Raw genomic sequence first — 16,998 nt, 5'->3', positions numbered from 1 at the left:
ATTAGTAATCAAATGCTTTAGCCACTGTGCCACCAGAGCTCCTTAATACAATGTGCAGTGTAGTAAATTACTTAGTATGGCTTTTCTACCCATAAGTCATTGTAAACTCAGTGGTGGAATAAGCAACTGAGGAGCTCCTGATTGTAAATGTTATCCACCTGGGTTATTTCTGTTGGGTGTGGCACAACACAATGTTCTGGGAGGTTCCCACTCTCTCTCACATGCTTAGAGTTCTGATGCTATGATTGGCTAGTTTGGCCCCTCTGCCGGGCTCAAAAGGAGGCCTCCTAGAGGCAGAACTCTCTCTGACTGCTGGTTGAGGAAGACATGCTGCTAAAAGAGACACATGCTCTGGAAAGAGACGTATGCTGCTGGGAAAGAGATGCAAGAGACATGCGTTGCTGAGTAAGATACTGAGGGACCTTCACTGCTGGGGAGAGACTGTGAGAGACTTGGCTGAGAGACAGTGGGCTGGGAGAGAGACTGGGCATCTTTCCTGAACTTGAATTGTAGCCTGGTGCTTCCCTAATAAACCCCGTAATCTGTGAGTTCTGTGTGGCCACTGCAGCGAATTATCGAACCCAGGAGAGAGGTGATGGATGCTTTGGGAGGAACGTTGGAGAAAGGGCTGGAGGGAGGTAGCATGTCTGGCCTGGCAGGAATAGGCCTTGGGCTATTGATGGTGCTTCTGTCTTCCTCTTGTGGGATTAGAGGAAGTCAGAACATGTGGCCTCTTTGTCCTTTTTGCAGTCTACTTCTGTAGTGATACTGCCTTGGAAACCCAAGGAGGGGTCGCTATGAGTCAGGTCCGACTCAATGGCACATAACAATAACAACAATATAATGTAAACTATGATAAGTTAAGGATATATACTATAAATACCTAAAGCAACCACTGAAATAACAAAACAAAGACTTATAGCTAAAAAGCCAACAAAGAGATAAAACTGAATCATAAGATTTGCTCAACAAAAACAGTCAGAAAATGAGTAAAAGTGGAACAAAAACAGATAGGACAAATAAAAAAAAAATTCCAAGATGATAGATTTAAACCTAAAAATATCATAATCACACGAAATTTAAATGGTCTGAACAACCTCAATTAGAAGTCAAAACTGTGATGAAATTACAATTACACGCCTATAAGAAATGCACTTTTAATACAATGACAAACCAAAAAAAAAAAAAATTTCACTGCAATTGAGTTGATTCCAACATATAACAACCCCCATTGGGTTTCCAAGGTGGTAGATCTTTATGGAAGTAGATTGCCCCATCTTCCTTCCACAGAGCAGCTGGTGGGTTTGAACCACCAACCATCTCATTAGCAGTCAAATGCTTTAGCCACTATGACACCAGAGCTCCTTAACACAATGACACAAGGAGATAAAAGTAAAAGAATGGAAAAAGATAAACCATGAAAATATAAGTCTTCTAGAAAGCCATGTTGTTGTTGTTGTTATGTGTCATCAAGTCAGACCCGACTCATAGCGACCCCTCCTTGGGTTTCCTAGGCAGTATCACTACAGAAGTAGATTGCCCAATCCTCCTTTCCAGGAGTGCCTGGTGGGTTTGAACTGCCAGCCTTCTGGTTAGCAGTCAAGTGCCTTAGCCACTATGCTACCAGAGCGCCTTATAAATATCAGACAAAATAGATTTGGGGAGGAAAACTATCAAAAGAGATAAAAAGGTCATTTCATAATGATAAAGATGTCACTTCATCTGGAGAACATTACATTCCTAAGCATTCATGCATGCCAAAACAGAGTTTTAAAATAAAAGAAAAAAAAAACTGATAGAAATAGATAAATCTATAATTATACTTGGAGATTTCAATAACTAACAGAACAAATAGACAGGAAATAAGTAAACTGATAGATGACCTAAATAACACTTTTAACCAATTTAACCTGATATTTGTGTTACACTCCACCCAACAGCAACAGAGCACATATCCTTTCCAAATGCACATGAACATCTACCAAAATAGGCCATATTTTGGGCTATAACAAGTCTCAATAAGTTAAACAGATTCTATAGCATTATTTCACCACAGTGGAATTAAATTATAAATTAATAATGGAGAGATCTCTGGAAAATTTCCAAAAACCACATTTCAATAACTCATGGTTCAAAGAAAAATTCAAATTGATATTAGGAAGTATTTTAAATTGGAGAAAAAATTGAAAACAGATATCAAAATGGTTGGGATGCCACTACAGCTATATTTACAAAGAAATTTAGAATATTAAAAAGGCCTATATAGGAGCTCTGGTAGCATAGTGGCTAAAGCACTTGACTGTAACCAGAAGGCTGGCAGTTCAAACCCACCAGCCACTCCTTGGAAGGAAGGTTGGGCAATCCTACTTCTGTAGTGATACTGCCTCAGAAACCCAAGGAGGGGTCGCTATGAGTTGGGGTCAACTCGATGGCACATAACAACAAACAACAACATATTAAAAAAGAAGAAAAGTCTCAAATCAATGTCCTCAGCTTTCACTTTAAAAAACTGGAAATAGAAGAACAAATGAAACCAAAACTAAGCCCATGAAAGAGAATGATAAAGGTCAGGATGGAAATTAATGAAGTAGAAAATAAATTCAGAGAAAGATCAATGACACTAAAGATAGTTCCTTGGGAAGATAAATAAAATTGATAAGCCTATAGCCAGACTAAGAAGCTCTGGCACCACAGTGGTTAAAGCATTGGGCTGCTAATCAAAAGGTCAGTGGTTCAAACCCACCAACCACTCTGTGGTAGAAAGATGACACAATCTACTTCCATAAAGATTTATAGCTTTTGAAACCTTATGAACAGTTCTACTTTGTCCTATAGAGTAATTATGAGCCAGAATAAACATGATGGCAGTGGGGTTAGTTTGGTTTGGTTTTATAGTCAGATTGATCAAAGAAAAGAAAAATAAATAAATAAAAGAAGCAAAGAAAGAAATGACTCAAATTACCAATATTAGGAATGAGGAAGACTACATCAACTATAGTTTCTACAGTTATTGAAAGGATAATAAAGGAACATAAATAATTTAATGACAACAAATTCTATAACTTAGACAAAATGGGGCAACTCTGAACTACAAAGCTACACTAATAGGGAATCAAGATATTCTGAATACGCCTATGCCCGTCGTTCAAAGAAAAATTCAAGTTGAAATTAGGAAGTATTTTAAATTGGAAAAAAAATTGAAAACAGATATCAAAATGGTTGGGATGCCACTACAGCTATATTTACAAAGACTATTAAAGACACTGAATTTTTAGACTTTCCAAAAAAGAAAATTCCAGGCCCAGGTAGATTTAATGGAGAAATATATCAAACATTTAAGGAAGAAATAATATGAATTCTGCACAGATTCTTCCAGAAAATTGAAGATCTTGGAATAGTTTCCAATTCATTCTCTGAGACCTGAATTGTAATATCAAAACTGGACAACAATGTTTCAAAAAAGATGCACAGATCAATCTTATTAAAAAAAAAAAAAAAAAAAAAAGATGCATATAACTTTAAACAAAATTTTAGCTAATAAAATCCAAAAAATTTTTAAAGACTAGTACATCATGACCATATTAGGATTATTCCAAGAATATAAGGGTAATTCAATATTAGAAAACTAACCAACAAAATTCACTATATTAACAAACCAATATGGTGATCTCCAGGTCTGTGCAAAGATTTGGAGGTGGAAAATCAAAGGAGAAGAACATATGTGGCATTTCTCAAGCTGAAAGAATTGAAGAAAAAAAAAATCAAGCCTCAAGTTACAATATTGAAGGATCCTAATGGCAAAATGTTGAATGATGTGGGAAGCATCAAAAGAAGATGGAAGGAAGACACAGAGTCACTGTACCAAAAAGAATTTGTCGATGTTCAGCCATTTGAGGAGGGAGCATATGATCAAAAACTGGTCCTATTGAAAGAAGAAGTCTAAGCTGCACTGAAGGAATTGGCAAGAACAAGGCTCCAGGAATTGATGGAATACCTACTAAGATGTTTCAACAAATGGATGCAGCACTGGAGGTGCTCAGTTCTGTATACCAAGAAATGTGGAAGACAGCTACCTGGCCAACCAGCCAGAAAAAAATCAGTATTTGTGTCCGTTCTAAAGCAAGGTGATCCAACAGAAAGTAAAATTATTGAACCATATCATTAATATTACATGCAAATAAAATTTTGTTGAAGATAATACAAAAATAGTTGCAGCAATACATTGACAGGGAAATGCCAGAAATTCAAGCCACATTCAGAAGAGAATGGAATGAAGGATATCATTGCTGATATCACATGGATCTTGGCTGATAGCAAAGAATATCAGAAAGATGTTTACTTGTGTTTTATTGACTATGCAAAGGCATTTGATTATGTGTATCATAACAAATTACAGATAATTCCAGAACAGTTAATTGTGCTCATGAGGACCCTTTACATGAACCAAGAGGCAGTCATTTGAACAGAACAAGGAGATACTGCAAGGTTTTAAATCAAGAAGGGTGTGAATCAGGGTTATATCTTTTCACCACACTTACTCAATCTGTATACTGACCAAATAAACAGAGAAGCCAGAATATATGAAGAATGCAGCATAAGGATCAGGAGAAGACTCATTAACAACTTGCAATATGCAGATAATATAACTTTGTTTGCTGAAAGTGAAGACTTGAAGCACTTGATGAAGATCATAAACCTATAGCTTTCAGAATGGATTGCACTCAATATAAAGAAAACAAAGGTCCTCACAACTAGGCCAACAAGCAAGATCTTGAGAAATGGAGAAAATATTAAAGTTCTCAAGGATTTCATTTCACTTGGATCAACTTGTTTTACTTGAATCAACATCCATGCAAGCAGCAATCAAGAAATCAAACAACATACTGTATTGGGCCTATCTGCTCCAAAAGTCCTCTTTTAGGTATTTAAGAGCAAATATGTCACTTTGAGGACTAAGATGCACCTGATCCAAGCCATGGTATGTTCAGTACCCTCATATACATATCAGAGCTGGACAATGAATAAAGAAGACCAAAGAAGAACTGATGCATTTGAATTGTGGTGTTGGTGAAGAATATCGAGTGTACCGTGGACTTCTAGAAGAACAAACAAACCCGTCTTGGAGGAAGTACAGCCAGGATAATTTTTAGAAGCAAGAATGGCCAGACCTCATCTCTCATGCTTTGGTCATGTTGTCAGAAGGGACCATTACCTAGGTAAAGTAGAGGGGAAGAGGAGAAGAACCTCAGTGAGATGGTTTGGCACAGTGGCTGTAACAAGGAATTCAAGCATAGCAACAACTGTGAGAATGGTGCAGGATTGAGCAGGGTTTCATTCTGTTGTATATAGGGTCACTCCAACTCAGACCAACTTGATGGCACCTAAGAACAACAACAACATGGTGTTCTCAATCCACATGATTACTTCAATAGATACAGAAAAAGCATTGGGTTAATGAAACATCAATACCTATTAAAAATTCCCAGTAAATTAGGAATAGGAAGGAACTTCTTCAAACTCAAGAAAGACATCTAAAATAAGCCAACAGCTAGCATCATACTTAATGGTGAAATACTTAATGCAGTCCCTCAAAGATCAGGAATAAGACAACATTTATTTGAGAGCATAGATTATTTAATAAGTCAAGAAAAATAAATAAAAGGCACTCAGATATATAAGGAAGAAGTAAAACTGTCTTTATGCACAGATGATAGATTGTTTGGTAGAAAATATGATGGAATCTACAGAGAAGCAACTAATAGCTAGCAATGTTGCAGGATAAAAGATCAATATGCAAAAATATTTCTATATATTACCAATGAACAATCAGAAATTGAAATTTAAAAAGTACAATTTATAATAACATTAAAAATATGAAATAGGAATACATCTCACAAAAGATATGCAAGATCTATACATTGAAACCTATAAAATACAGCTCAGAAAAATTAAGACCTAAATGAATGGAGATATATATATATATATATATATATATATATATATATTGTGTTCATGCATTAGAAGATACAACATTGTTACAAGGTTAATTATCCCAAAAATTATTTATATATTCAACGTAATCCCAACAAATTCCAATAGGCTTTTCATAGAAATTGGCAAATTTATTCTAAAATTTATGTGGAAATGTATGGTACCTAGAATAGCCAAAGCACTTTAGAAAAAATAACAAAATGAAAAGAATAACAGTACCTGATTTCAAGACTTATTATAAAGTTACAGTAATCAAGATAATGTGATACTAGTGCAAAAAGAGACTAATTAATTAATAAAACATAGTAGAGATTCACAAATAGACTTACACATATGTGGACAACTGATTTTTGAAAAAGGTGCAAAAGCATTTCAGTGGGAAAAAAAATTATCTTTTCTGAAAATGATACTGGAATAATTGACTGTCTATATTAAAAAAAAGAATAAAGAAATTTGATTCATACATTTATGTGCAAAAACTAACTCAAAATAAATTATAGACCTAAATGCAAAACATAAGAAATTTTAGAAGAAAATCTATGAAATTGGGTTAACCAAATATTTCTTAGATATCACATAGAATGAATGATTCATGAAAGAAAAAAAAAACTAATATATTTAACTTCATCAAAATTTTAAAATTTAGCTTTCAAAAGACATTGTTAAGAGAATGAATACACAAGTCACAGACTGGGAGGAAATACTTCCAAATTATTTTTCTGATAAAGTACTTATATCCAAAATATATGAAGAAATTTAAAAACTCAATGATGAGAAAAAAATAACAAAAATTGGCAAATTATGTAAGCAATCATGTCATCAAAGAAGATATGTATACACAGAGGGCAAATAAGTCCACGAAAAGATGTTCAACATCATTAGTCACTACCGAAATCCAAATTATGGTCATATTGAGATATCTCTTCATCCCTACAAGAATGCCTAAATTTAAAAGACTAACCATATCAAATGTTACTGAAGAGGCAGAGGAACTGGAATTCTCATATACTGCTTATGGGAATGTAAAATGATCTAATCATTTTGAAAAACAGTTTGGTAGGGTTTCTGAAAAAGTAAACATACATCTATCATATGATCCAGCCATTCCACTCTTAGGTATTTCTCAAAAGAAATGAAAGTATATATGTACTTGTACAGGAATATGAATAACAACTTTATTTGCAGTAACAAAATATGGAAACAACCCAAATAACTATCAACAAGTGACTAAATAAACCTATTACGGTATATCCATAAAATAAAATACTCCCATTAAAAAAAAAAAAAAGAGAAAGAAATGATCTACTGATCTGCCAATAAACACAACATAGATTAGATGAATCACAAAATAATGATACTGAGGGAAAGAAGATAAACAAAAATGAATATAAATTGCCTCATTCTATTAGTATGAAATTCTGGAAAATGCCAAGTAGTGATAGAAGGTAAATGAATAATTGAATATGGATGTGGAGGGTAGGATGGATGGAGGGATTATAAAGGGGCACAAGGACAACTTTTGGGAGTGAAGAATAACTTCACTATCTTAATTGTAGTAACAGTTTCACATGTCTATATGTATGTCAAACTTATTGTAACAGAAATACCACAGGTGGATGGCTTAACAAACAGGAATTTGCTCTCTTACAGTTTCAGAGGCAAGAAGTCCAATTTCAGAATGCCAGTTCTAGGGTCTGCATGAAGGCCCCTTGATCTTAAACTTCAGCTCTGTCTCTTATTCCAGGCCCCTGGAGCTAGAGGTGTCTTGTAACTCAGACAGCTGCTAGCTGCTGAGCCTGATTAACCCAAAGTCAGCAGGTAAAATAGCACAATCCCAAAGTCAGTAGGCAACACAGAAAGCCACGAGTTCAAGTCCAGAAACAATCTTAAAATCAGCAGCCAGTATGGCAGACCACTGAGATGAAGACTAGGCCAAACACAGGATTCAGATGTGCCCAAAAGCTACAGACCTTCCTCAAAGATTCTCCATATATACTGGAAGCAGACCACACCCAGAAGGAAACTACTTAGCTGCTCACAGCAGATTCCACCATGGAAGTGATTACAATCTCATCATGGAAAATAACTACATCCAGCTGCCAAGCACTCAAAGCCAAGTCCCAGTGAAGTTGACACACAATCTTAACTACCACACTTACCAAGTTGTACACTTTTAAAATATACAATTTATTGTATGCCTATTATATCTCAAAAAAGTTTTTTTAATAACTTTTTAAATGAACTAGATTACAAGATAAGAAGGATAAGTCAGGATAATGTCACAAATTACACTTTTCGTAGTACAATTATGAGCAGATAGTATGCACTTAAATAACAATGAATTTAGCATATGCCTAATTTAAAGAACTTTTTAAAAAAATGCTTTTTCATATAGATCAATTTGCAGGAAAAATGTCTACTTTTTTATATTTTCCCCCATGTTCTAAATAAAATACAAGTAATCCTATTAAATTTTCAAAGGAGATACCAAAATAATTTCAAATATTTCCAAAAGACATTCAACTAAGAAAAAAATAATGAAGAAATTAAAACAGCAATTCAAGTTTCAAGAATATACTAAATAGCATCTCAAACAATCCTGAAGGGAACTAGAGTGTTCCTAGATAAAATTCTGCTAAGTATAATTTATAATGTTGGATAATATTTTCTCTTAGAGTTTTTACCTAGACATCTCAACATTTATTCTTCTGATTCTTGTCACCTTTCCAAAATGTTTTATTAAACAAATAAATGGACACTAAATTTACATGGTTTAACTCAAGGAGGTAATTTTTCATATTTGTAAAGTACTTCAAAGCCAGTCAGAATTTTAAGAAGTCTTTCAATAGACTTAAATGCAGTTAATGATTCAGAATAGTTTTTTTTTTTTTTTTTTCCTGTTGCAAAGAAGATGTATAGCCCTCACCTGGAACATTGTTACAAGCTAGTGAATATCATCAGTGTACTAAACAAGAAGAAAATCCTCTCTATATTTTTTCTTTGTGCAAATGGTTTATGAAGAATCTTATTATACTAACTATTCATATGGAACCCTGGAGTTCTATTTGGGGTCCTCTAGGTTTGAATAAGGAGCTCTGGTAGTGTAGGGCCTAGGGCACTTGACTGCTAACCAGAAGGCTGGAGGTTCAAAGCCATCAGCCACTCCTCAGAAGGAAGATGGGGCAATCTGCTTCCATAGTGATATTGCCTCAGAAACCCAAGGAGGGGTTGCTATGAGTCAGGTCTGACTCAATGGCACATAACAACAACAACAACAACAACAGGTTTGAATAGGTTTACCAGCCTATGGTAATGGAAAAAGCACATGAGTTCTTATCCTTATAGGCCATTAAAATCTATTTCAGAGTTGATAAGTGCATTCAGCTCTCTAGAATTCTTTATGGAGGGATTAGACTAGAAAATTTATATGCCACCATCATTTTGTATAAAATTCTGAAAAATGAAAACTAACCACTAGTGACTAACCACTAGTGACAAACTAATCAATAGTTGCCTAGGGATGAGGGGAGGGATGGATAAGGGGGTTTTGAGTAAGGAGTCCTCATAAAGCAGTAAGGTAATTTGTCAGCGTAGTGCTTAAGCATTCAGCTGCAAACCAAAAGTTTAGGGGTTCAAATACATCAGCAGATCCATGGTAGAAAGATGTGGCAGTCTGCCTCTATAAAGATTTATAGCTTTGGAAACCCTATGGGGCAGTTCTACTCTGTCCTATAAAGTCTTGTGAGTCAGAATCAACTTGAAGGCATCAGGTTCATAAGGCAGCACATTTTCAGCACCATGGACAGTTGCAATGGATGGAAAATGGACCCTGAATTCCAAGAGAAAAGCCAGTAGGGTTGTTTTAAAAGTCATTGTAACTAAAGTCCACAAACAGTTTTAATATTTCAAGTTAATATAGTTCTTATGATAATAAGGAAAATTTTCCATTTTCAATTTTTGTAACTGCCTTCCAGAGTGATGAGCATTGCAGAATATACGAAAAACACTTTGCCTTGAGAAGAAAATCTCTGTATTTATTATCCAAATTATCTAATTAATAGTGATTAAATATTTTTACAGAAAAAAATTGCCTCAGGAAATGTAAATGAACACACAAGATATCGCAAAAAAGTAAAAGTGCTTTAAATCGTATGCTTCTGTGCTCTTCAAATGAATATTAATAACTCAAAAAGAATGGAGTCAACTCCATTAACTAAAACAATTCAGATAAAATTAATTTGTGTTGTTTGTAACTGCTATCAGTTTTGCCCCTGAGTCATGGCAAGCTCATGCACAATGCAATAAAATTCTGGCCATTCCTATGCTAGCCTCATGATCTGTTTTGAATGAAACCATTATGATGTATAAGGTTCTCATCGACTGATTTTCATAAATAGATTGTCAGGCCTTTCTTCATAGTCCTTCTTAGTCTGCAAGCTCTGCTTCAGTCTGTCCAGCATCATAGCAGTACCGAAAGACAGGTGGTGACTGGGTAGGAGGTACACTGCCCAGAATCAAACCCAATTCTCCTGAATGGAAGGAGAGAATTCGACCACTGATCAATGACCTCACAATCAATTTAAATGACATTGAAGTATCTTAGGATATACAACCAGTGTTACCCTAAAATATTTTAGGGTTCAATGCCTTCCCCCAAAGAAGGGCAAGTCACATTAGATGATGGCAACACATTTTCCTAAACACCTTCAATATTTGAAAGTAAATTAAATCAGTTTAATGTGAAAGCCAAGTCATCAAATCTCCAAGGAAAAAGAGAAAGGAGAAAGGAGTCTATCCAAAAGAATAAAGCTTATTTTATCTGTATGGGGTACAATCATGGAGTAGAATGCCATTCACGTTTTCTTGGTGATGGTGGGAGGAGACCATTAAAGGGGAAGATCTGTGGGAAAGATATGGTGGGATTTTACCCATTTATTCATCCATGTTTTCATTCCATAAGACTGCTTTGTGGGAAATATTGCTATGTGCTGGGTATACAACAATGAAGAAACAGTCCTTCCACTGTCTAATAGTGAGCTTCTTGCTGAGATAGTAAGTCCACATTTGTTGCTGTGTGGAAGGAATCTAGAATGAATCTAGAGGTAACAAGAAAGCTTGTTAGACCTATTGCAAATAACAGCTATCTACTCTCATCACAAAAAAAAGGAAATAAAAAGAGATAGAAAGATACAGGTGTGTGTTTTCTCAAATGCATTTTCCCTGGTTCTCATCATTTTAGAAAAAATGAGCTAAAAGAGAGACAGACATATGTGTATAGTGACACCACTCACTCATAGAATTATCCCAAACTGAGTCCAGCAACTTGTCAGATTTGTATTCCTCAACTTTGGGGCCAAAATTGGAAGAACAATACGGGCATAGAGTTACACTGAGTACCCTCCATAGAGGATAAGGATACAACTTTCTGTTTGGAGGAAATTCCATTTTCAAAATACAGTTTTTACATCTGGGTAGGCATCACTCAAAAGATAATCAAGTCAATCTTGATATTAAAAAAAAAAAAAAGCTCAAAGGTCTATTTATGATATTTTAAAGGAATTAAACATTTTCATTATACAGAAGAAAAATTGATAGTTCAAAGTTGTAAAACATGCATGTGGTATAGCAATGCACACCACTGCCCAATAAAATAGAATTAGAGCAAAGACCATTTTAGTGCCTTACAAAAGGGCAGGAAAAACAATCACATTCAGCCGGTGTGAGATCTATATCAAAAAGAGAAAAATCAAAGCCAATAAACAGCTTATATTTGTTGATAGTGAAGGTTTTATGCACAAGAAAACTGATGATATTTCATAGCAAAATTGATTTAAATCGTCATGTTATTGATTTACTTGACTTATTAATTTAATTTTCACTTTTTATTTTATTAAAAAGGCAATATTGAATTGGCAACCCAATTCCTCCATATGCAAACCTAAACAGAAAAAAAAATAACTTATCACTACACTCACCTTGTATCACTAAGCTATGGCCCCAATGTGTAAACCACCTAACCTAGCAACTACAAACTGGATAAAACAATAGATTAGACTAAACTCACTCTCTTATTTCTGAAATACTACAAGAATAGTTATTATGTTTCATTTATTTATTTGTTAAATATTTACTAAGCAATTACCATTTTCCCTATCCACCATGTAAAGTGGTAGAAGACACAATGAAATAAATGTTTTTTTCACTTTACATTTTAATTAAAGGGGTTATCCTACAGTTCCTCTAAACATTTGACCTAAGTACCAAATTTTATCTTGTTTAGATTTCAAACTGGATATAATCTCTATTCCATACCTCTCACATAGTATGTGATATAAGATACTATAAGATATATAACTATAAGATAGGTATGATCTTAAGGGCAGAAACATTGACTTCTTCCATGTAACAACTATTCCAATCATCAAGGTGCACAAACCACATACACAGGAGGAAATTAAATAATTTTCTAGGAAGGAACATGGGGCAATCTACTTCTGTAGTGATACCACCTTGAAAACCCAAGGAGGGGTCACTATGAGTTGGATCCAACTTGACAGCAGTGAATTAGTTTTAGTGACATGAGATAGGGAGAGACATCTTCTGTGACAGCTCTTAATAATGAAGTATATTCAATAAATGAAATCGTTTTCTGAGCATTTTTGTAATTCATCAAGGATAAACTTTTTTTTTTCTAAAATAAAAGGAGCTGTTGTTGTTAGGTGCTGTCAAGTCAGTTCTGACCCTCTATACAACACAATAAAATATTGCCCAGTCCTGGCCATCTTCAAAGTCATTATTATATTTGAGCCCATCATTGCAGCCACTGTGCCCATCTATCTTACTGATAATTTTCCTTCACTCTACCAAGTATGATATCCTTCTCCAGAGACTGGTCCCTTCTGAAGACATGACCAAAGTACAAGAGACAACATCTGGCCACTCTCACTTCTAAGGAGCATTCCAACTGTACTCCCAGACAGATTTGTTCATTCTTCTAGTCCAGGATACATTCAATATTCTTTGCCAGCACCACAATTCAAATGCATCAATTCTTTTGTGGTCATCCTCTCACATGCATATGATGCGACTGAAAATACTATGTCTTGGATCAAATGCACCTAGTCTTCAAAGTGGCATCTTTGCTCTTTAACATTTTAAAGCAGTCTTTTACACTGATTTGCCCAATGCAATATGTCAGATGATTTCTCAACTGCTTCTTTCATGGGTGATGATTGTGGATCCAAGTAAAATGAAATCCTTGACAACTCAATCTTTTCTCTGTTTATCATGATGTTGCTTATTAGTCCAGTTCTGAGGAATGTTGTTTTCTTTATGTTGAGGTGTTATCCATAATGAAGTCTGTAGTCTTCGATCTTCTATCAGTAAGTGATTCAAGTCTTCTTACTTTCAGCAAGCAAGGTTGTGTCATCTATTACAGGTTGTTAACGAGTCTTCCTCCAATCCTGATGCTGCTTTCTTCTTTATGTAGCCCAACTTCTTGGATTAATTGCTCAGCATACAGATTAAATAAGTATAGTGAAAGGGTACAACTCTGATGCACATCTTTCCTGATTCGAACCATGTTGAAGGACAAGAGAAGCCTTTTGCTGAGAAATTGCAGAAGTATAAGAAACTAACAGCCATGATTAAAGCAGACAGAAATCGCAAAGACTAATTTTCTGTTTTTCCTTTCCCCTCTCCTTACCTCTATGTAAATAGAATAGATAACCCTTTCACGATAATAATTCATTTAGGATTGTTTTTATACTTACATATTCCTTTGAGTAAGTGGCTTACCCCTAATTCCTGTTTTAGCCAATCAGTGTGGTTTATGGGGCAAGACACCCCAAGAAGAGAGACACAGAGTTCGGAGCAACAAAGATAAAGAGGAAACAGAGACATTCTTGGAGGTCTGAGAGGCCTGAGAGAAGCCTCTTCCACATTCTCCCCTTCTTGTAGAGTTAATCTTTCTGGACAGGTGCAAGGAGCTTGCAAAAACAATTTCTTCTGACCAAGGCTGGTTTTACATATCTGACCAAAAGAGTAATAGATGAGTTACAAGGCAAAGAAGACTCATTCCAATAACTAGAAAACATTATTAGCATTCCTAAAAAACCCCTTACCTCTTAGCACAACTTCCTTTAAAAACTCTAACCTTTTCTCATCTTGGGGAGATAGACTTTTTAGAGAAGCAATCCTCTCTGTCTCCTTGGGTATCATACTCAATAAACCTTTTGCTTTTCACTTCAACCTGTTGTGGTGATTGGCTCTAATCGCAACAGGTAGTAAGAACCTCATTGTTCCTGCATCAACCATGCAGCATCCCTTTGTTCTGTTTGAATGACTGCCTCCTGGTCTATGTATGGTTCTTCATGAGTACAATTAAATGCTCTGAAGAATGCCCATTCTTCACAATGTTGTCCATAATTGTTAAGATCTACAAAGTTGAAAGTCATTGTGTAGTCAATAAAACACAGGTAAACATCTTGCTGGTATTCTTTGCTTTCAGCCAAGAGCCATCTGACATCAGCAATGATACTCCTCATCCTCATTCTACACCCTCTTCTGAACCCAGCTTGAATTTCTGGCACTTCCCTGTCTATGTACTGCTGCAACCATTTTTGAGTTAGCTTCAGCAAAATGTTACATGTGTATGATATTAAGATTAAAAAAAAAAAAAAAAAAACTCCAAACTAAACTCACTGCCATCAAGTTGGATCCAACTCTTAGTGACCCCTCCTTATGTTTCTGAGACATTATCACTATGGAAGTAGATTGCTCAATCTTCCTCCTGAGGAGTGGCTGGTGGGTTTGAACCACCAGCCTTCTGGTTACCAGTCAAATGCCTTAGGCACTACACCACCAGAGCTCTTGCTACTGTTCAAAAATTTCCACATTCTGGTGGATCACCTTTCTTTGGAGTGCACAAATATATATCTTCCACTCAGTTGGCCAGGAAGCTGTCTTCCAAATTTCTCGGCATAAATGAGTGAGCATCTCCAGCAATGCATCTGTTTGTTGAAACATCTCAGTGGGTATTCCACCAATTCCTAAAGCCTTGTTTTTCACCAATAACTTCAGTGAAGCTTGCACTTCTTCCTTCAATACCATCAGTTCTTGCTCATATGCTACCTCCTCAAATGGTTGAATATGAACCAATTCTTATTGGTAAAGTGACTCTGTGTTCCTTCCATCTTCTTTTGATGCTTCCTCTATCGTTCAATATTTTGCACATAGTATTCTTCAATATCACAATTTGAGGTTTGACTTTTTTCTTCAGTTCTTTCACCTTGAGAAATGCCAAGCATGTTCTTCCACTTTGATTTTCTAACTCCAGATTTCTGCACATATCATTAGTATGCTTTATTTTGTCCTCTGAAGCTATCCATTGAAATCTCTGTTCAGTTCTTTTATTTCCTTATTTCTTCCATTTGACTTAGCTACTCTAAAGAGCAAATTTTGGAATTTCTTCTGGCATTCATTGCAGTTTTCTCTTCCTTTCTTGTCTTTTTAATAACTTTTTGCTTTCTTCATGTATGATGTCCTTGATGTTATCCCACAACTTGTCTGGTCTTCGGTCACTGATGTTCAATACATGAAGTCTATTCTTAATTCAGGTGGGATATAATCAAGGTCACATTTTGGCTCTCAATGACTTGTTTTAATTTTCTTCAGCTTCAGCTTAAACTTGCATATGAGCCATTGATGATCTGTTGCACAGTCAGCTCCTGGCCTTTTTCTGACTGAAGATATTGAGCTTTTTCATCGTCTCTTTCCACAGATGCAGTCTATTTAATTCCTGTGTATTCCATCTGGTGAGGTCCATGTGTATAGTCACTGCTCATGTTGCTGAAAAAAGGTATTTGAAATAAGTTATTGGTTATGCACAATTCTATTATACAATCTCCTTTGTCATTCCTTTCAGCAAGGCTATGTTTTCCAACTACAAATCCTTCTTCTTTTTCTCAAGCTTTCACATTCCATTCACTGGTAATTATTGACACAGCTTGATTGCATGTTTGGTCAATTTCAGACTGCAGAAGTCCATAAAAATCTTCAATTTCTTCATCTTTGACTTTAGTAACACGAAAACTCAACACATTGCCATCGAGTCGCATCCGACTCGTAGTGACCCCTCCTTGGGTTTCCAAAATAGTATCACTATGGTAGAAGGTTGCCCAACCTTCCTTCAGAAGAGTGGCTGGAGGGTTTGAACCACCAGCCTTCTGGTTAGCAGTTAAATGCCTTAGGCACTAAGCCACAAGAGCTCCTTGACTTTAGTAGTTGTTGATGTGTAAATTAGAATAATAGTAGTCTTCTTGTAGGTGTCCACTTCTGGTCTGTCAGTTTGTCATACTATGGTGGCTTGTATGTTGCTATGATGCTAGAAAGTATGCCACTGGTATTCTAAATACCAACAGCATCACCCATGCTGGACAACTTTCAGCAGAGCATCCAGACTAAGACAAGGAACAAGGACATAGCCAGGCCCACTTATGGGGGTGGGGAAATGACCACTGAAAACCTATGAATAGCAGTGAAATACTGTGTGATACAGTTCCAGAAGATGAGCACTTCGGGTTGGAAGGCACTCAAAATACAATTGGGAAAGAGCTGCCTCCTTAAAATAGGGTCAACCTTAATGAAGTGGACATAGTAAAGCTTTCTGGACCTTCATTTATTGATGTGGCACTACTCAAAATAAGAAAGGCTACAAACATCCATTAACAATCAATATGTTGTTGTTGTTGTTGTTGTTAAGTGCTGTCGAGTCATTTCCAACTCATAGCGACCCCATGCACAGCAGAATGAAACTCTGCCCGATCCCGCGCCAGCCCCACAATTCCTGCTATACTCGAGCCCATCATCGCAGCCACTGTATCAATCCATCTTGTTGAAGGCCTCCCCCTCTTTCGTCAACCCTCCACCCTACCAAGCATGACATCCTTCTCCAGGGAATGGTCCCTTCTGACAACATGACCAAAATAGGTGAGATGAAGTCTGGCC

The sequence above is a fragment of the Orycteropus afer genome, unplaced genomic scaffold (assembly GCF_000298275.1).
Source record: "Orycteropus afer afer isolate SDZICR_OR568_19922 unplaced genomic scaffold, OryAfe1.0 scaffold00172, whole genome shotgun sequence".
Lineage (NCBI taxonomy): Eukaryota > Metazoa > Chordata > Mammalia > Tubulidentata > Orycteropodidae > Orycteropus > Orycteropus afer.
This window is presented reverse-complemented; position numbering follows the sequence as displayed.